General features: G+C 39.7%; 1 protein-coding gene and 1 pseudogene across 1 annotated transcript in view; one reads left to right on the top strand and one right to left on the bottom strand.

Annotated features, from left to right (window-relative positions):
* Nucleotides 1-21,383, bottom strand: part of Syn2 (synapsin II) — a 154,942-nt gene that overhangs the window by 116,863 nt on the left and 16,696 nt on the right. The gene's annotated exons all lie outside the window — the stretch shown is intronic.
* LOC131907303 (interferon-induced transmembrane protein 2-like) lies at nt 19,489-19,905 on the top strand (annotated as a pseudogene).

Genomic DNA, 21,383 nt, shown 5'->3' with positions numbered 1-21,383 from the left:
AAAGCTGGGAAGTGGAAGGCTGAGTCAGAGAGACACTGCCAGCTGCCACGATGACAAACAGCATGTGAAGATGCCGGTAAGCCACGAGCCACGTGGCAAGATATAGATTAATAGAAATGGATTAATTTAAGCTGTAAGAACAGTTAGCAAGAAGCCTGACATGGCCATACAGTTTGTGGGACTGGCAGGTGAGAGAGATTTGTCCTGACTGTGGGCCAGGCAGGAAAACTTAAGCTACAGTTTCTCTTGTTGACCCAGCCTTACACTCTCCCAGATTCATGTCCAATGCAAAAAGGATAAATCTCTGCTCTAAAAATTTGGATCAAAAATCAGAACAACAGATTCAAACTAAGTTTGGAAGCTCATATGTAAACCCATCTCTGTGGTCAGAGAGTGTGGTGCTCTTATTAGCAAATTATGACTTACCTGCTCATCCTTGGAGTCAGGGATAAAATGGGCTCTGTCCAAAGCCTGAGTGGCAGGGAGGAGCTACTCTCCAGAGAAACCTAGATCCCAATACTAAAAGGGGAAATGACCCTCAGACACAAAAATAACAACTGCTCTCTACAGGTGTAACTTAACGAGTCAGATCCAGGGCCAGAGCTCACATTCAGACTCCCAATTCAGGGTAGTTCTATTATTCCTCCTTCCCTTGGAGAGCATACTATTAAAGAGGACTTCAATCAACTTTCAGTGTTATATTGTCAAAGCTAAAAATACTTTGTCTAGGGGTGTATCTCATAGGCAGAGGTCTTACCCATAATTCACTGGGACCTGAATTTAATCCTCACCACTGAAAATGGGTATGGGGATGTCTGCTGGAGGCTAAGGCAAGAAAAATGGCAAGACCAAAACTGATTTCAGCTCCAGAACACACTCAAGAGCAGCCTAAACAATTCAACAAGATCCTGTCTCAAAAATAAAAATTTAAAAAAAGGATGTTGAGCACTGCTTAGTAAGTGAGAGGCTAGGGGGGAAAAAAAACCTGATAGGCGTGGGATCACAAAAACAGAGACTAACAAACAGCAGGTGTTATGAATGAGGATTCCTGGTGGGTAATATGAAGATACAAAAATGGCAAGACAAGCTCCAGCCCCAAGACAACTGTAGCATACTGTGTGAATAAGACGAGACAGGATTCACACTACAACGGACACTGCAAAAGAGGTGAAGCAGATGAAAAGAAAAAGAGACAGGGTCTCTCTGTGTAGCTTTGCACCTGTCCTGGATCTCACTCTATAGACCAGGCTGGCCTTGAACACACAGATCTGCCTGGCTCTGCCTCCCAAGTGCTGGGATTAAAGGCGTGCACCACCACCGCCAGGCTTAGGTTCTCTTTCATATGAGAGAGAACTAGCAACAAAGAGGAAGGAGAACAGGTGAGGAGAGACCTAGGAGAGAGGTGTCACTGTGTGGGAGGTGGAGTCAGGAGAGACAAGACTGCAACAATCTCAAGGAGAATGAAGGGGTGCATGAGACCTCTGGTCCTTCTTGGCTAACCCACCTTTCACAATTTTAGGCAACCCAGCATAGACAGACCATTTCAATTCAGTAAATTACAAAATATGTAACGTGGAAAATGTGTTCTCCTTACAGTCTCAGGTTCTGTCCATGTCACTTTACTTTTGAAGGCTATAAGGGACCAACTGTGCCCTGTTCCTTTAAGATTCTGGTGACTGCCAGCAATCCTGGCCGGTCCCTGACTTGTAGCTGCCTATGTGAAGTCTCTGTCTTTGCATGGCTAACAGGAGCGAGTAAAGTCCTTAGTGAATGTGTGTTGCTGACATGGGGACAGCCATGTCAAGGACCCCAATTCCTTAGAACCATGGGAAATAGGTCTTCTCAGGGGTAAGCTCAGAGAGATGGAAAATTACTGGTCCAAGTGTGATTGTTGACAGTGTATACAGGAAATGTCCATGGTAGCTCCCCACACACACCATGTTTACCGACTGAAACTGTTCCCTTTCAGAGAGCTAAACCTGCCTCCTTTTTAACCTGTATGCGATAATTCTGCATCCATGTTCAGCTCTGTGCAATAATTGCCCCTTTCAATTATATATAATAAACACACTGATCTTTCAGGGTGCTGCAGCTTCTTCATCACAGAGTCCAGCCCACCCAATCCCAGCTTTTCTATATCCATATGTCTGTCATTTCTTTATTCCTTTGCCTCCCTAGTCAGGGTACCAGGACCCAACCTGATTAGGATGCAACACATGGCCTTCTCTCCATGTGAAAGGCATAGTTTCTCTTTGTGTCTTCTCTGGCAAGGATACACCATTGGATTTATGCCCCATTTTGAATGTAGCATGATATAATCTCAAGATCCTTAGACAATTATTTCTGAAAAGACTATTTCAACATAAGGCTGTACTCTGAGGTTCTGAGTAAGTGTGGACATAAACTGGGGGGTGGGAGCATTATTCAAGTCTCTATAGCAGCAGTTCTCAACCTGTGGGTCAAGTCCCCATCTAATGACCCTTTTACCAGAGTTGCCTATCAGATATCTTGCATATCAGATATTTGCATTACGATTCATAGCAGTAGCAAAATTACTGTTATGAAGTAGCAACACAAATAATTTTATGGTTGGGAGTCACCACATGAGGAACTGTATTAAAGAGTGGCAGCATTAGGAAGATTGAGAACCACTGCTAACTGCTCTACAGTGTCGTCTTCATCTTCCTTAATTCAGACCCATTCATGTCTGCACACAGCACTGTCTAGTCTACAAGATGTTACCCTTTCATTGAGCTAAAGAGTATTTCCAAAGTGTTAGATGACATCTATAAATCTCTTAAGGAAAACTAAGTTGTTTTTTCTTTTTTTAGAAATTTCAAAGCAAGCTAGCATTTCCAACAGACTGAACCTTGGATTTTGGTCCTATCTACACCAAGGACCAACTGTGAGTCATTGGACAAACTGTTTCTAATCTGCAAGATTCCACTTTTTCATCTTTGAGTCAGAGTGTCAATTTGTAAGAGAATTAAGAAAGATGACAAATGTAAAGGCATTTTTGAACTCTAAAATAAATGTAGATACTGGTTATTTATAAAACTTCTAATTTACTTAACAGTAAATGGTACTGATGCTGTCAGGCACTATCTTTTAAAAAATATTTGTTTTGTACTCTCTGTGTGTGTGTGTGTGTGTGTGTGTGCGTGTGCATGTGTGTGTGTAGAGGTATGTGTATGTATAACAAGTGTCCGAGGAGTCCAGAAGTATTGGATCACCTGTAGCTAAAGTTATGATTAGTTATGAGTTGCCAGATATAACTGGGAACCAAACTCAGGTCCTCTGCAAGAGTAGTACAAACTGATTTTTGTTTGTCTGTTTTTGTTTTTTATTGAAAATAACTCTTTTCACATAATATATCCTGATTACAGTTTCTCTTCTCTCTTCTCCTCCTAGATCCTCCCCATCACCCTTCCCATCTGTATCCACCCCCTTTCTGTTTCTCATTAGAAGACAAACAGGCTTCTAAGGGATAATAATAAAATAAAATAAGATAAAACAAAAACACATCAGAATAGGACAAAACAAACAGAAGGAAAAGAGCCCAAGAAAAGGTGCAAGAAACATACATTGACACAGAGATCACACTCAGGAATCCCACAAAAACACAAAACCAGAAGCCATAATATATATGCAAAGGACCAATAGGGTAAAAGAGAGAAAGAGACAGACAGACAAACAGACAGACAGACAGACAAACACACACACACACACACACACAGAGAGAGAGAGAGAGAGAGAGAGAGAGAGAGAGAGAGAGAGAGAGAGAGAGAGAGAGAGAGGCAGAGACAGAGACAGAGACAGAGATAGAGAAAATTTTAAAATTAAAAATTAAAAAAAAGAAAAGGCCCTCACCCAACATTATGAACCAAAGAACCTTCAAAGATAATCAGTTCAATTTCTGTTGGCCATCTACTACTGGGTAAGAAACAAGGCCTTCTAAATAAAACAGGACTGGTGTACATATGAATGTACAGAGACTGAGGCAGCATGCACAGGGCCTGCATGGGTCTGGACCAGATGGCATCCTAGAGCTGAAAGGAGAAGATGACACATGCCCCCATCCCTAACCCAGAAGCTATCTCCAGTTGATAACCACTTGCAAATGAAAGTTTAGTTTTCTCCAAGGGAGGGAGTCTCACTGGGGAATAAACTACTCTGAAGAATAGCACACACTTCTAACCACTGAGCCCTCTCTCCAGCCCCTTCCCATTTTTTAAAAAGACTTTCATTTTTCAAATGATGATGTCTACATGTGGGTTTGAGCACATGAGTGCAGTACCCATGGAGGCCAGAAGAGAGTGCCTGGTCCCCTGGAATGTGGATTAGGAACTCAGATCTCTGCAAGAGCAGTACACAGCCTTAACTGCTGAGCCATCTCTCCAACCATGGCACTATTTTAAATATCAGCAGAGAAAAGAAAAGGAAGCATATTCTGTGACTTCAAAGGGCTCATAGTCAACACTAATACATTTAAAATATGACACCATTTGCCATTAAATTATTTGAAAATTACTATATATGTCTGATAAATAGAGAAGATAGTAATCTATAATAGCTTGAAGGAAGGCGAAGTTAAGCTAAATCTTAAAGGATAGACAGGATTTAGCTAAAGAAGAAAGAAATATTTTGAGAAAGAGGTACAGGAAGAGATTAATACTCAGTCTTGGGGGACAGAGAAGAGATAAGCCTGCCAGGAGCAAATGACAAATACTGGGAAGGAAGATAAGAAACATGGCTAGACATAAATTTCAAAGCTAGGCAGCATGATGGACTTGGTGCAGATCAGCAGGCACTGGGGCACCTGAATAAAAATTGCCATGATGAAAGCAGGGATATGCTGGGGAGAGCTTGGCAGCATTTCCAGCCTAGATTAGCAAGGGAGAAGCTAAAGGCAAGGACACAAACTAATCCAAAGCATGCTCATCTTCACAAGTTTCTAAAATCGTGACTGGTGGCAAGATCCGCAATTTCTGAAAAGCTGCTTACTTCTAAGACAATAATTATAAGCCTTTCCTAGTCTCCCCACCCACCCACAGCATGTCCTGCACTGACTCCACTAAGTCAATCACTAGACTGCACAAAAGACTCCATTTCCAGTTTATCATAATTCCAGGGCAGAGAAGGAGCTTGGAGAACACATATGCAAGCTCCAATCCAACTTAAAAGTCCTCTCTAAAGCAATATGGATTGTAGGAGTCACTTCAGCCTGTTTACACATATTAGACTAAGAAATGCCCGTCTCACAAGTCATCATCCCTGAGGACCAAGGTCAAACACATCAGCTCCTTACAGAATTCTAGGGCAGCTGTTCTCTGGAGAGTTTGAGTTCTCCACCACTAGAGCAGGAGAAGTAATAGCATGATCCTATAGCTCTTGCCAGAGATGCAAGCCATCCCCATTGGTGGCTGATTGCAGGGAGGCAAGTCTGAGTCAGTCTGTCAGGCAATGAAATCCTCACTCCATCTGCTCTTAGTAAGTTCTCTGCCAAGTTTTGATGCCTGGACACATGAGCTCCCACACCCACACCCATCCCTTTCTCTTCAGAGCAGAAACAAAATCTGTTTCAGATCTTCATCTTTTTTTCTCTTTCCCATGTTCCAGTTCTAAGAAATCACGTCCCGGTTACAGGATACAGAAGAGACAGAGAGGCACATGTTATCCTAGTATCTCTATGGGGGTAAATGATGCCTGGCTCGTCTATCAATAACATCTTTCTCCTTTATCTTTCTTTCCCTACCCCTTTTTTTGAGTGAAATATAAAAGGTCCAGGAAAAAATGTATACACACACATTTTTACATTTTAAAGAATGAAGCTGAACTCCTAATTCACACTATAAACAAAAATTTAGGTGAGATGATTCAAAGGCCCAAACAGAAGAAATAAAGCTATAAATGCTTTGAAAGCCAATGTAGCTGTTAGGTCTAGGGGCGTAGCCCAGCCCAGCAATAAAGTACTTGCCTAATTTGTGCAAGATCTTGGGTTGAATCACTGGGGATATAAAAAACATACAGGTATAAATCTTTGTGAACTTTTACTTGATAATAGTTTCTTTTTTAAATATTTCATTTTTACTTTTAATTGTGTGGTGTGTGTGTGTGTGTACACTTGAGTGCAGTGCCCGAGAAGACAGAAGAGGGCACTGGATCCTGGAGCTGGAATCCAGGTGGTTGTGACATGACCTACCCCTTGTCCTCTTCCAGAGCAGTACTCACTCCTAACCATGGAGCCATCTCTCCAGCTCCAACAATATTTTCTTACACACACACAAAACAAACAACAAAATATTTTTTTAAAAAACATGACAAATTGAACTATAAATTTAAATTTAAAACTTGTGCTTCAGGCCTACTGAAGTGCCAGGACAGTTCAAAGAAAGGAAGAATGTTTCAACAAAAATCATGTATCTAGTAAGGAATTTGTACCTACAACATATAAAGAGCTCTTACAAGGCAATAAAAAAATCCCATCTAATTAAACAAGCCAAATATTCTGGTTAAACAAGAGAACAGGAACTGCACAGATATATCTCTATGAAAATAAAATACATAAACATCCAGTAAACACATCAAAAGATGTTCAACATAATTCATAATTAAGAAAGTGTAAGCCCAAACTACAAAGAGACATCAATTCATACACACTAAGATGGCTATTATAGTATTGGTTTTTAAAAGACAGTAACTGGTGTTAAGGATTAATAAATTGATGGTGGGACCCATATAAAATGTAAAATGGTGCAGTCACTATTGGAAAACAATCCAGCAGTTCCTCAAAATGCTAAGCACAGACCAACACCTCTACTCCTTTAAACTCAAGAGTACACCAAGCTCGGGGGTGGGCAGTGAGGAAGAAAGGGGGCAGGAGAAGGAGGGAGAGAGAGAAGAAAAGAGGTAGAAAATGAAGAAGGGAGGATGAAAAGGCACAGAAGAGGGAAGGAGCAAATGTCCACTTATGGACAAATACTCATAGCAGCATTATTTACAACATTTGAAATGGAAACAAATCAAATGTACATTAAGTGATGTCTAGGTTTTAAAAATGTGGTAAATTTGGTATATGTTGTACACAAGGGGATACTGTGTAAAAAGAAATAAAATTCCAGCCAGCCATGGTGGCACATGCCACCTAGCACTCAGGAGGCAGAGGCAAGATCTCTGTGAGTTCAAGGCCAGGCTGGTCTACATGGGAAGTTCCAGAACAGCCAAGACAACACAGAGAGACCCTATATCATTTTTTAGAAAATTCCAAAAAACCAAGGTGGAGGAGGCCGAAATACTAAAATATGGAAGCACCTTGAAATGTTAGCTAAAATTTAAAAAGCCAGACACAAAGGGCTACATATCATATTATTCCATTTTGTGAAATGTCTAGAAAAGAAAAATCTACAAAGAGAAAACAGACTTAGTGTTTGCCTAGGACTAGGGTAAGGAGAACTGAGTGATGATTGCCTGAGGTATGTGATCCTTTGAGGGTGAGGAATGGATTTATGAATGTACTACAACCAATTAATTGTATGTTTAAGTGGTGAGTTTTATAATATGTAAATAATGTTTCAATTTTAAAATGTCCAAGCTTCAGATCACAGTTTCTTGTGTCCTGCTCTGCCTCACATCACCTAACTTACCAGCAGTCCTGGCATAATGCTTCACTCCTAGGTAAAGGAAGTACTAGAACTGCTCCTCACTCTACTCTGTATACTTCATGAAGGCTGTAGTTCTCAGGAAGTGCTCATTCTCAAAAACTCCTTTTCTGACCCTGAAGCTCTCCTCCTAAACTTTCTCTACTGAGCTGTGAAAGTTTTGCTTAACAATACAACTATTCTGCTGTCACAGTAATGAAGTTGAAAAACACAAGTTACGAATTCACATATAACTCAATTCCTCGTTCACCACTTTGTAGCTTTGTAGGGAAGTTAGTTAGTCCACTGCTCAGGTGCAAACTGGAGATGATCCTCGGAAAGTGCAAGCATTCAGGGGTGTACCATGCCGTGCCTCGTAACAGTAACAGCTCAACCACGACCAATTCACTCCTGGTGAATAGTAAGTGAATGAAATGGCATTTTCTCCAATCTAGCAAGAAACTGCACCCCAATTTGAAGTTCTTCTTAACCATGACAGAAATTGCAACACAGAGATACCTGAAAACCACAAATGATTAAAAAATAAAAAGGCTAATGAGTGAAATAACCTTCATATGTATTTAATTAGAAATCTGATTTCCAACCTAATGTAATTCATAGGCTCATTATATGAGGCTCTGAAGATCAACAGACAGGGGACATGGGTATTTGACAGGAAAAATGGAAAGGCATGCTCCAATTACCATAAATGGAGTACATTACAACACACATATGTTTCTGGGGACAAAATGAAAAGTCCCTTATGGAGAGGAGCTGGAAAGTAAGCCAGAAGGCCTACTCTAATTTTTTACATAGGAAGCTAAATTATAATTCTCCAGCTCTAATGACGAGTTTTAAAAGCCAGGGCACTGCTAATTTATCAGTGTGAGACTTGGTGCTCCTCAGCACAGCCTCCAACTCCTCACCCTTGTTTGATACAGGTGGTGAACATATACCCAATACCCTCGAGCTAAGAAGACATCAGTGTAGACCTTATGCCATCCAAGCCTTTCTCTAATCAGCACCACTTCTGAGTGTAACATTTCCCCTGCATGAGTTAACATCCAAATATTGTTGTGTGTGCAAAGGTCTTGTGTCTGTTAGCTACTAAGTGAGGCACGTGCCTTCAGAGGCAAATTCTGTGAAGAAGCTGCTGCCCCTTTAAACATACCTTTTAAATGTACCTTCAAAGTTTTTCATTTTATTCAGCTAATGCTCTTTGGAGAGACAAAAGGAACCAGCTAAGAACACCAAGTTACCCTGAACTCATTCTTTACATGATCTGGAGTACACTTTGCTCATTACAATATTACATTCTCTGTCTAGCGTTGGTATGTGCCATCTTTCACTTTTGAATGTATGCTCTGTGACCTTAAGCTGAACATGCTCAGAATGTCTCTATCACCTTTCTTTTGTAGACATGTGCTCTATAACTTTGAACTAACTATGCTCAGAAATATTTATCTTTGTTTGTTTGAGACAAGATCTCTCTATACAGGCCTGGATGTTCTGGAACTCTCTATGCAGACAAAGCTGGCCTTGGACTCACAAATATCTACCTGTGAGTGATGGGATTAAAGGCATGCACCACGATGCCTGCCTAAAAAATGTGTATCTTAAATGAGCATGCTCAGGAATGTGCTCACCCTACCTTTGCTTTCCTTTATGAATAAGTGCAGATTCCCCAGGGTTTCCCTGTGTAATAGCCCTGGATGTCCTGAAACTCACTCTATAGACCAGGCTGGCCTTGAACTCACAGAGATCCATCTGCCTCTGCATCCCAAGTGCTGGGATTAAAGGCGTGTGCCACCACAGACCTGCCTTTTTTAAAAAAATATATATTTTATTTAACTTTATTTTATGTGCATTGGGGTGAAGGTGACAGACCCCCTAGAACTGGAGCCACAGATAGCTATGAGCTGCCATGTGGGTGCTGGGAACTGAACTGGGGCCCTCTGGAAGATCAGCCACTGCTCTTAAGCTCTGAGCCATCTCTCCAGCCCCAAGTCCACATTTTCTTAGTTCAGAGAGAGGATTACCTCGCAAACAACCCTAGTGCACTCCTCACTTGCTACAAGCAGAACATTCTTCACTTTTATTTACTCATTATGCTTTTTGACTTTGAACTCATCAAGATATAAAACTAAGTTGGTTTCATCTAGTAGAGCTCAATATTCATCCAAAAGATATTTATAATTTCTTATTAGCTATAACCACTATAATATTCAAAACCTTTTATATAGGAGCCCAAGGACACTCCCAATCTTATCTCCTAGTGTTCTTCAGTCATGTCCTTCCCATAATAAACAGTATCCACATTAAATAGTATTCCAAAATAGCAATGTCTCTCCATGATTTCCTGCCTCATTCCTCTCCCTGAAATGCATTAATCCTTCAGTCTCCCAATCCACTTAGTCAACTTCTCTTCATTTAAATCTAGCCCAAATGTTTCCTTTTGTTAATCCTTTACTAACCATCGATTCCTGACAAATTATTTTCCTCTCTATTCCCCTATAACAGTCAAAGGACAATATGAGGCTTTGTGTATGTGTGAAAAAAAGTTAAAAGCAAATATTTCATTTATTTCAGTTTTACCACTCATAATCTCTCATGACGGTGACAAGACTCTTAGTGGAGAGAGAGCTTCTACCTTCTAGTAGAGAGAACCAAACACATTATTTGACACACAATACTTTGTTTTAACTGAAACCTCAGGAAGAAGCTCAGCAGCACATACAGCAACTAAACCAGAGCTGTTCCAGCTAAAATAATATGCAAAGGACACTACATATTCCACATGGGGGTCTTCTCACTGTTGACTCTAAAAAGAGCCCAAGAATGACCTAATCAATAAATTCTATTTACAAATAGGGAAACCTGCAGACAAGGTGATCAAATTAGTAGTAAGGTCTCTTGGGTAAAATTTAAATATACAACAATAACAGAATAGATAGATAAATTGTGATGTAGTCACATAACAATACAAATCAGCAATGAAAGAGAATAAACTAATGCTGTATAAAAGGAAACAGATGAGTCTCATGAAGATATGGTCAAACCAACAAGACCAGTGTTTTAGTTAGGTTTCTATTGCTATAAAGAGACACCATGACCACAGCAACTCTTATAAAGGAAAACATTTAATTGGAGTGGCTGGCTTACAGTTTCAGAGATTCAGTCCATTATCATCATGGCTTGACATGGTGGCATGCAAGCAGACATGGTGCTGGAGAAGGAGCTGAGAGTTCTACATCTTGATCTGCTGCAATAGGAAGTGAACTGTCACACTGGTGTGGCTTGAGCATATATGAGACCTCAAAGCCCACCTCCACAATGGCACATTTCCTCCAGCAAGGCCACACCTACTCCAACAAGGCCACACCTAATAGTGCCACTCTCTATGAGCCAAGTATTCAAACACATGAGTCTGGGGGGGGCTATTCATATTCAAACCAAGAAAAAAAAGCCGATAAAAAGGAGGCTATACTGTATGATTCTGCTTTTATAAAACAGGCAGAATTAATATTCAGTGAAGGAAGTAAAACTGGTGGCCATCTAGTAAAGAAATGATGAGAGTGGGTATTGTAGAGGCTGAGCAGGAGCTAGTAATATATCTTGACCTACATCACACATACTTCATAAAAGTTATGAAGCTATATAATCATTACTTGTGTATTTTACGAATGTCATTTTATCATACATCATCTTTTTAAATCTCATAAAAGAACCTCTTGGAGAGAGCAGAATGAGGATCATGAAGTCCATGAGCTCCTTTAACCCAGGACTACATCCTAACACCACAAATCCCTCTCTACTTCTCTATTGCTCAGATTTTGTTTACTTCAAACTTCCAATACATCAGGGCTGTGCATATTCTTCCTCTCCACATTGCTATCCTTTACTAAGCACTGCACTAATCAAGTCAGCCTCTGATCAAAGTCATCACGGTTTTTCACTAACCATAGGCTAAAGCACAAATAGTAATCCCTACCAAGTCCCAACTCACCCTAGGATCAATTCATTTTGACCAATGACTTCAATAAAATGAAACAAATAGTTCAAACAAAATACATCCTGCACTCTGTCTTCTTTTCATTGAACTCTATGAAGAGTAATCAGGCAGTAATAGCTGTGTGTTAATATGACACAGTTTTAACAAAGTCTACAGTCTTCCCAAAGCCAACTCTTAACCTTCCATCCTTCCTCAATAGCTCCTGAATGTGGTGGGGGAAATATGTTCAGAAACTTCAATTTCATCTTCCAATGATAAAAACTAGTTGCAAGTCATAAAGAATAACTTAAGCTCCTGGGAAAAAGTAACAGCAATTTTACTTTTCTATTCTTAGATTCCCTACACCATAGTGATAGTGACAGAAAGTTTTTATTGATGTAGAGTTTAGAGTATACAGAACACTTTCATAAGCTTCTTTATTTCAATTAAGTCTTAAGAGAATTCTAGAATACGACATGCTCGTGCACATTTACAGACAAAGACACTAAGATCACTAACCAAGGGTATCTTGCAGCCTCATATTCCTGGGATTCTCTGCAATAAAGGAAGTTTATTTCTGCTTTGTTCTTTGTAGGTGGGGTGATATTTGAGTATGTATATGTTCGTGTGTGTGCGTGTGCATACAGAGGCTGAAGGTCAACATCAAGTGTCTTCTATTGATATCCATTTTATTTTTTTTGTTTGTTTTTGTTTTTGTTTTTCGAGACAGGGTTTCTCTGTGTAGCTTTGCGCCTTTCCTGGATCTCGCTCTGTAGACCAGGCTGGCCTCGAACTCACAAAGATCCGCCTGGCTCTGCCTCCCGAGTGCTGGGATTAAAGACGTGCGCCACCACCGCCCGGCCATTTTATTTTTTAAGTCAGGGTCTCTTCATGGAACCTGAAGCTCACAGACTGGCAGGTCTGTGAGTGCTGGGAATCTTCCCGCCTCCACCCTACCTAACGATGGAGTTACGGATGCACGCTATTTCACCCGGCATTTACATGTGTGCTGATCTAATTCTTATGTAGCCAGCACTTTACCTACTGAGCCATCTCTCCAGCCCCTGACAGGCTCTTACAACTCTTAGGAGCATGTTTCCCACCAATCTCCACTTCATTACTATCATGGTCTACTCTACCCCTGCAGGGTGTTGCTCTCCTACTGTGGTTATAATCTCTAATAAGCTTCAAGAAAGTACCATACTTCTTCTATACATATTAATTTCCAAGAGACCTCCAATATCAGAATACAATACTTTGTATGTAATGTACAAGTGATATTAGAAAATAACTATTCAGTGCTCTGAGAACTTCATATCTCTTCAGCAGTTACTTGAAGATTATCATTAGCCAAGCTGCAAGATGTTAAGGAAAGAATAAAACAGCTCTTTGTCGCACCATAAGAAAACCCACAGAATCAACTAACCTCGGCTCACAGAGACTGAACCGACAACCAGGAAGCCTGCATGGGACTGACCTAGGCACTCTGCATAAATGTTATGGCTATGTAGTTTAGTCCTCTTGTGGGACTCCTAACAGTGGGAACAGGGGCTGTCTCCGACTCTTTTACTGGCTTTTGGGACCCTACTCCTCATACTGGGTCACATTGCCCAGCCTTAACACATGGGGAGGTGCTTAGTCTTACTGCAACTTGACATGCCATGTTTTGTTGATACTCAGGGAGTATCAGAAACAGAGGAGGACTGGATTGGGGGTGGGGGTGGGAACAAAGGAGGGTATGGGGAAGACTGGGAGGAGAGGAGGGAAGGGAAACTGCAGTCAAAATATAAAATAAATAAATAAATAAATGCATTAATAAAATAAATATTTTAAAAAAGCAAACAAACAAAAAACAGTCCTTTGTCCCAATGAAACTCAAAGCACACTCCATTGGTCTCAGTCTGACCTGAAGCACTATTATCTTTATCTTAATCCCTTTCTAGGACTAGACATGATAGTGCACACTTTTAATGTCACTACTTGGGAGGTAGAGGCCGGTGGGACTCTATGAGTTTGAGGGTAGCCTAGTATGCATAGCAAGTTCCAGGCCAGCCAGGGCTACACAGTGAGACACCCTGTGTATCAAAACATCCCCCAATCCCTTTCTTAACTTCAAAATCATAGATTATTTTACCAAGTTAAAGCAAATACCCAAAAAGTCACTGTAGCTATCACTATCCATTCCCCTTCATTGACAATGAGCATACCATTTAAAATTGCACAGTTCACATATTTTAAGCAAATGTAAATAAACAGTAGAATGTTTAAAATTTCAAGTTAAAAGTAAATAATAGCCTACTCCAGGAAGAGCTATGTGAAGTAATTTATATTTGGATAAATATTGACAAAGAGTATGGCAAGACATAACAGCCAATGCTCTCTGCTCTATTGCTATGGTAAAACCAGAGAGAAACACCTTCTATTTCAAACTCCTCTGATCACGTGGACATGGCAATGGAAACACTTTATTGTACTGCTTGTTTAATTCTGTCTCCACTGCTGAACTATAGGCTTTGTGAAGACAAGGCAATGTCTCCCATGCTCAGCCTTAGAGCACTGGTTCCTGTGGAATAGTCCATGGAAGCATGAATTAAATATATGGGAAACCTCAACATAAATAACCCCAAGAGGAGAGGAGTTGGACCAGTTAAAACAAACAAAAGGTTCTTTATGTCTGTTTCTAAGGTTTAACTACAAGAAAAACTAAATCAACTCATGCAAGGGTCTCTGGAGGCTTTCTTCTTTCAGAGCTCCTGGCCAGCTCTTTGTTCCTAAGGTCTAAAGTAAACCATTGATGTCTAGGAGATGGCTAGGACAGTAGGGAGTCCCTGAGGTTTTCAAGGAAGACTCCAAAGCAGAAGCAGGAGCTTCATAAATCTTTTCCCTTCCTCCAAAACTTACCTTTGGCTCTCAGAACTTTCCATTTAACTATAGCTGGGATTCACTGGAGAGAGGAGGCTGTAAGAGAGGGACCATGTGAGTAAAGAAATACACCAACAGAAAGTAGTCTGTCTTGTGAGTGGAAACAAGTCTGACAGCACCCTGAGCTCTAAGTAAGAAATAAATTTATGGTGTAAGAAAAATAAAAGGCTTTAAAGAAACTGAGTTCTTGAGTGAAAATTTCCTTTCCTGACAACTTAAAATCCGTCTGAAATATACCAGAGGCAACAGAAGGAAATCTAAGTTTAAAAAGTATTACAAGAATTAGCAAAAACACAAGGAAAAGGGACGATCCTTAAGTTATTTTTCAATCAACCTACACAACACCTGTCACAACCACACAGGCTCTTCCAGCTTGAGCAGTTTTAATCTAACCTTGGTGCTTCCATGCAAGAGCATCATCAATTGACTAATTAAGGCAGAGTTCAGAATGGAGTTGAGCTGCAGAGAAGAGGAGAGTTGAGGGAGAAAAGGGTATAAAGCAGGGTCTAAATTTCAAATTACCTATTTGATTATAGCAACTTCAAGAAAAATCACAAACTTTCTCAGCCTTGGTTTCCTAAACAGGAAACGAGGCTCATTTTTCTCAAGGTTAAGTGACAATTAAATGAAACAATAGGCAAAGCCAATGTATACAGGAAATAGTAAAGTTTTACTACATGTGTACTACAGAATCACAGTGTCCTCTTGGGGTCAACTGAGTGCATTTTCAACCACAACTGCATAGTTTAGATGCTGCAAGAAGTCAGTCACAGTCTACTTTGCCAAATCAAATAATTTATGTTTTCAAAAAGCTGACTTTCTATTTATGAAGTTAGCAAGGAAGAATGATTCCTATTTTCTCGTAATTTCAGAGTTAAAAATCCCCTATTTCCATTTACAGAAGTTGTTCTGTTTTTATAGCTCTTTTATAGAAATGCAAAAAAATATTGTCAATAACAATAAAAAATATTCCACACTATTTCTTGCACTGGAAAATAAGACTTCATATATCAATTTGTCTCAGAAAATATATTCATCTTGGATTAGGCTCCAGGTCCTGTGACATATGTCCATGGGCAAAGAATGAGAGGGACCAGTGGGGAAAGAAGGCAAAACCAAGAAAAGAAACTTCACTATTTCCTACAGCTCTGACTAGAATCCGTAGCCCTGATACTGTGGGAAAACTGTTCTCCTGAACTCTTACTCTTTATAACTAGAAAAACTGCCTGCAATAATAGTTAAGAAATCAAGAGGAAAATTCTTTTACATATCTACTCTACATTCCCCCGGTTGCTACAGTCTTCATCCATATAGTATACCGAAATCCACTGAGTGTGCTAGAGAATGCAAAGCTCTCTGAGATATCATATGAAGAAAGTACTTTGGGTATCATAACTGAAAGTTTAAGTACAAGGAAATAGATGTTTGGAGTAGGAATAGCACCTTGTAATGGCCTGGATTAAACTGCTCTGAACTTTGCAACCATCCCCTTCCAAAAGAAGAAAGTAAAACAGCTCCTCACTAAATTTTTATTTCTTTTTTTTTTTTTTTTTTTTTTTTGGTTTTTCAAGACAGGGTTTCTCTGTGTAGCTTTGCGCCTTTCCTGGAACTCACTTGGTAGCCCAGGCTGGCCTCGAACTCACAGAGATTAGCCTGGCTCTGCCTCCTGAGTGCTGGGATTAAAGGCGTGCGCCACCACCGCCCGGCTTAAATTTTTATTTCAAACTATAGCAATTCTACAAGAAAATTCTCAGTTAACACCAAATGATTCAACTAAATTATTTGGAAAACAAAGAAGTTCGTGAAATGGCTTGAAGTGTTGAATTTTTGCCTAGATAACATGTGTTTCCAACCAGAGTAGCCAATCACCTAGCTCTAAGACACCTGGGACTCAGTCTAGGAAACCTGTAGAAATACACATAGAATCAAAATCAAAGACCTAGATTTTCATCCTGATTCCTTAACTTCGCAGCTGTGTGGCATCAGGTAATGATTTTAACCTCCTTAGAGAAAATGAAAGGATTAAACGAATAGACGTGACAGTATTCAAACCTAAGTATAAATATTCTAAAAATTAGCTAGTTTAAAAGTGTCTTCCTTGGACACTGTTTTAAAACACCCATAGCTGGTATTTTCTGAACTATATGCAGCAAACTATATCAACCAAAAGGAAGTTTATTTCAACTGATTCTCCTACGAACCCTCTGGAATATATTGTATCTCCTCTTTATAAAGATGAAGGATCTGAAGGAGAAACAAAGTGTTCACCTGGATTTGTTCCACTTTTCAGAATTGTTTTTGGTGTCATACAAGCCTGTCCATGAACAATACGACTTGAGTTGAAGACTCCCATAAACACTGGTGCAGTGAGCTATTGTCTTAACAGTGCTTTAAAAATCTGCTTGTCATGGTGGGAGAGTTATTGAAATCTTTCATGTACCAGTAATGATGGCAGGCATTTTCAAAGTTTATTTCAACTGATTCTCCCAAGAACTCTCTGGGATAGAATCTATCTCCTCCTTAAAAAGATGAATAATAAAGAGAAGGAATAAAATATAATCCAATATCAGGGCAGCTGGCAGAGTTACCTAACATTTGCCAGGCCCCAGAACTGTAAAAAAAAAAATAACAAAATAAAGAGAAGAAATGGAAAGAGAAATTGTCTCACCTCAGTCATGTTTCTGTATCACTGACATGGGCATGTCTACATGAGGAGAAATATGGAACAGTATTATCTAGTGATTGGAGTATGATGGCTAGGAGCATGGCATAGGAGCTAGACTCCTAGTTCTAAGCCTATGAGCTGTAGTTTTTCATTTGTAAAATTAGGTTAATAACAGTAATCTATTTCAGAACATAATAAGTTCATACTTCTACATAAAGCAATTTCTGCCTGGAACATTGTATATGGCTAATACATGATGTATTATTATCATGTACACCCCTTTGTTTCTCTGCACAAAAACCTTCGTGGCAACCAGCCGAAATCTCTATATACCAGACTCGCCACTATTATGCTTTCGCTTTTGTTCTTGCTCTTCTTTTAACTGAAATACTTTTCTTCTTCTCACTAATCTAAACCCCACTCATCTTTCAAATTTCAGATCAAATCTATCCCTTCTGTGAAACATCTTCCAACCTCCTGTCCAGTCATCTTCTTCCTTCTCTGAACAACTCTTCATACTGCCAAGGGATTCAAATTTTAGAAATCACTCAATTTCTAGAAATTAATTTACAAGGGCCTTGGAAGACAGAAGAGCTCACATTTCTAATTTTTTGAATAGAAACTGAGGCCCCCAAAATTGCCTATGGTGGTGACACAAACACTTGGCAGCACAGAAGTACAAAGGCTTGAACACTGTTTCCTCAGTACTACACTAGTTTTGTTCTCCATGAGATTCCACAGTTCTCAGAACTGAAAGCAGCATTCTCTCTCTCTCTCTCTCTCTCTCTCTCTCTCTCTCTCTCTCTCTCTCTCTCTCTCTCTCTCTCTCCATATTATTTACCAAGTGTTTTACGCTTTCCTAGCAGCTAACACACTTAAGAGTTGTTTATTCATTCTCTTTCATTGGAACCCCTTTTTTCCCTCTAACAGTTAAAATGACAGAGAACACAGCACATTAGAAATTAAATTCCCATCAACAGTTATTCATCAGGAGAAGACCGGGTCTAAAAACCATAGTATATTGATATGTATCTCTAGAGTCACATCACAAGATCCAAATGAGAAAGGACTCACTCTACACCACTGGAACCTAACAAAGTGTAAAAGAAAAACAGTTTGAGGCTACATTATCATTTTAATATTGGGGTCCTCCAAAGACTCAAGTCCATAACAGAGAAGGGGATTTCTATTTCCTCCAAAAAAAAAAAAGCCCAAGCTTCTTTATACAGGATTAAATCAAGCTTGAGTTATTGTAGAAAACAGGCCCCTTAAGAGAGAAGCAGATAAGAGGTTTATATTCTAAATGAATTTCAGTTGTTCCTGGAAGAACAGGAATGGGAGAATGATGCCTCACCATTCTCTCTTTCAGAAGAAGTAAAGACAAGAGCCATAGTGAGAAAGGCTCAAGTAAACAAAGTCATCTCTGGGTCCCAGAGAAGCAGAGAGCATGAAGCCATTCTCTGGGAGATGCAAGCAAGCAGGGGAATATTTCACCAGAGGTGACTTAGATCACAAGCGTATCAACAGACTCACTAACGTATAGGGTGTCTATATCAAGCAACAACAATTAATGCTTGTTAGAGCACTTCACAGTTTATAAAAAATGTTTATAAATATATCCAGGTCTGGGGCTGGAGAGATGGCTCAGTGGTTAAGAACACTGTCTGCTCTTCCAGAGGGCCAGGGTTCAATACCCAGCACCCACATGGCAGCACATGACTGTCTGTAACTCCAGTTCCAGGGATCTGACACCCTCACACAATGCACATGAAATAAATTTAAATAAATTATTTTTAAAAAATATATCCAGGTCTGGTACACAGGTCTGTGATGGTAGATATATGGAAAGCTGAGGTAGGAAGGCAAATTCAAGGCCTTCGTGGACTACAGCGTGAGCTCAAGCTCAGCCTACAGCTACTTAGAGAGACTCTATCTCAAACTGAAAAAGAAAGAGCTGAAGATTAAAATTCAAGCACTTACCTGAGGTTCTAGGTTCAATCCAAAGTACTGTAAAAATAAATAATTCACTAATCATTGATTAGCCATCTTATTTGATGTGGCTGATGTTTGTTTTTCATATTTATAAGAAACTAAAGAAGGGATTTTGCTCATCATTCATAACTTAAGTTTTTAATAAATCATTGATCAATCCTACAGTTAATTATTAAAAGCCTTCTTTGTCCTACCTACACTTAACTGAAAGTGATAGTCAATTAGATCAAGGGTAGAAGCAGATATCCTTCAGAAAGGGTGACTGTTCTAGAGTCAATACCATGAACCACAGATCCTAACCCTTCTTGACCAGTAATACCGGACTCCCCTCGAGCTATGAGTCAAAAGAGGAACACACGATGGCTGAGCTTGGGGACCCCCATGGCTCAGCTGTTGTTGGGACCAACTTGATCAGCATGCCCAAAGAGTTCACTGTGCCTGATTCATGTGGTCTGGCCCGTGTTCAACACACTCCTCATGAACTCCATATGCCTGGGTTTCATTGTTTATGTCTACTCTGTGAAGTCTAACGACAGGAAGATATTAGGCCCAGGCCTATGACTCCACTACAAAGCACCTGAACATGAGTTTCCTGACTTTTTAGTATCCTTATGATCAATATCTGAATCATTGTCTCCATCCCCTCTGTGGCAGTCTTTGAAGTCATTTCACAAAGGATACAATATTCTAAATTTTAGTCTTACCATGTGCTCCACTGTTCACAACTGCCCCCCCTTGTCTGAAGCCCAACCCTTTATTCCACATATATGAAAATACTATTCTCACACAACTATCTACAGTGGATTCAATAAAGTGCACATGGTGAAAAACGGGTTCATTTTTGTTTTTTGATGTTACAGTCATTTCCTTGAAGGGAATCCAAGAACTGTTGAAGGTGGGGAGATGAGGAAGACAGGTAGATATGGTATTTGACCCTTAAAAGCATATATGTAGGATATGCAAGCCCCCTAAAATACACTATTACAGCATGAAAGCTACAGTTACTACTGCATTCTCTTCAAGATGTTTGTTAAGTGAGGGGATTATAACTGCTCTTGCTGCACTGGGGAAAACTACCAACTGTGTGAAAGGATGAATATATTAATGTGTTCCTCTAATATAACCATTTCACTATATGGGTATCTCATACCACCAACTCTGTAACCTGGGCAAGACTTGAACTTGCAATTCTCCCTCTGCCTGCACCACCAGGCCAGTCTACATACATAAAATCTTCTTAGAAATTGTAATGTGCTAGAAGTGTTTAAGCATCACTGTTAATAATAAGCCGGGTGGTGGTGGCATGCACCTTTAATTCCAGCATTCAGGATGTAGATAAAGGCAGGTGGATCTCTGAGTTTGAGGCCAACCTGCTCGACAGAGTGAGTTCCACAACATCCAGGGATATACAGAGAAAACCTGTCTTGAAAAAACAAAACAAAAAAAGCCTTATTGTTAAATAAAATATTATAATACAGTGAGTTAACTATTATAAAAGGAAAACAAGCACGTTGATTTGTTGGGGGAAATTTGCTTGTGTTGATTGCTCCGTGACCATCAACAGAGTTCGACCTCAGTTCAGAGGGGAATGTCCACATTCAGCTGGCTGGAGTGGACCATAGAGTTCCCTGGTGGACTCAATGGGAGAGAGAAGGACACTTGGAGGAGGAAGGGGAGGAGCCTAAGAGTAACACAGCCCTTTCGATCCGGGAAGTGGAGAGAGAAGGGTGATTGTCTCTGCGTTGCTCCATGGATCTCTTAGGTTTATTCCCTAATATTTACTCTCAAGACTTTTTTTAATAAAACAATAAAAGAAATTGTAGTATCAGGCTCTCAATATTGATTGTGTAACATAAACTGAGAAACATTTACTGAAGGATTAGCTATAGCCCTGTATCTAGAGGAACCAATATTTGAATTTTTATTATACATACTTCAAAAATAAGTTTCATTATGTATATTTAAGATGTATAGTGTATTATGTGATACATATACAGTAAAATGGCTATGGTGATATAATAAATGAATATATTTATCATCCTAGTTACCCATTTTCTTAGTTACCAAAAGCAGTTATGTTATTAATTTATCAAAAACCTTAAATAAAATACACTAGTAACCAGGGCTGTCAGTTGTACAGTGTATTTTTTGGCTTACTCATCCTACATATTTGCTA

The sequence above is a fragment of the Peromyscus eremicus genome, chromosome 3 (genome assembly GCF_949786415.1).
Source record: "Peromyscus eremicus chromosome 3, PerEre_H2_v1, whole genome shotgun sequence".
In the NCBI taxonomy this organism is placed as follows: domain Eukaryota; kingdom Metazoa; phylum Chordata; class Mammalia; order Rodentia; family Cricetidae; genus Peromyscus; species Peromyscus eremicus.
This window is presented reverse-complemented; position numbering and strand designations above follow the sequence as displayed.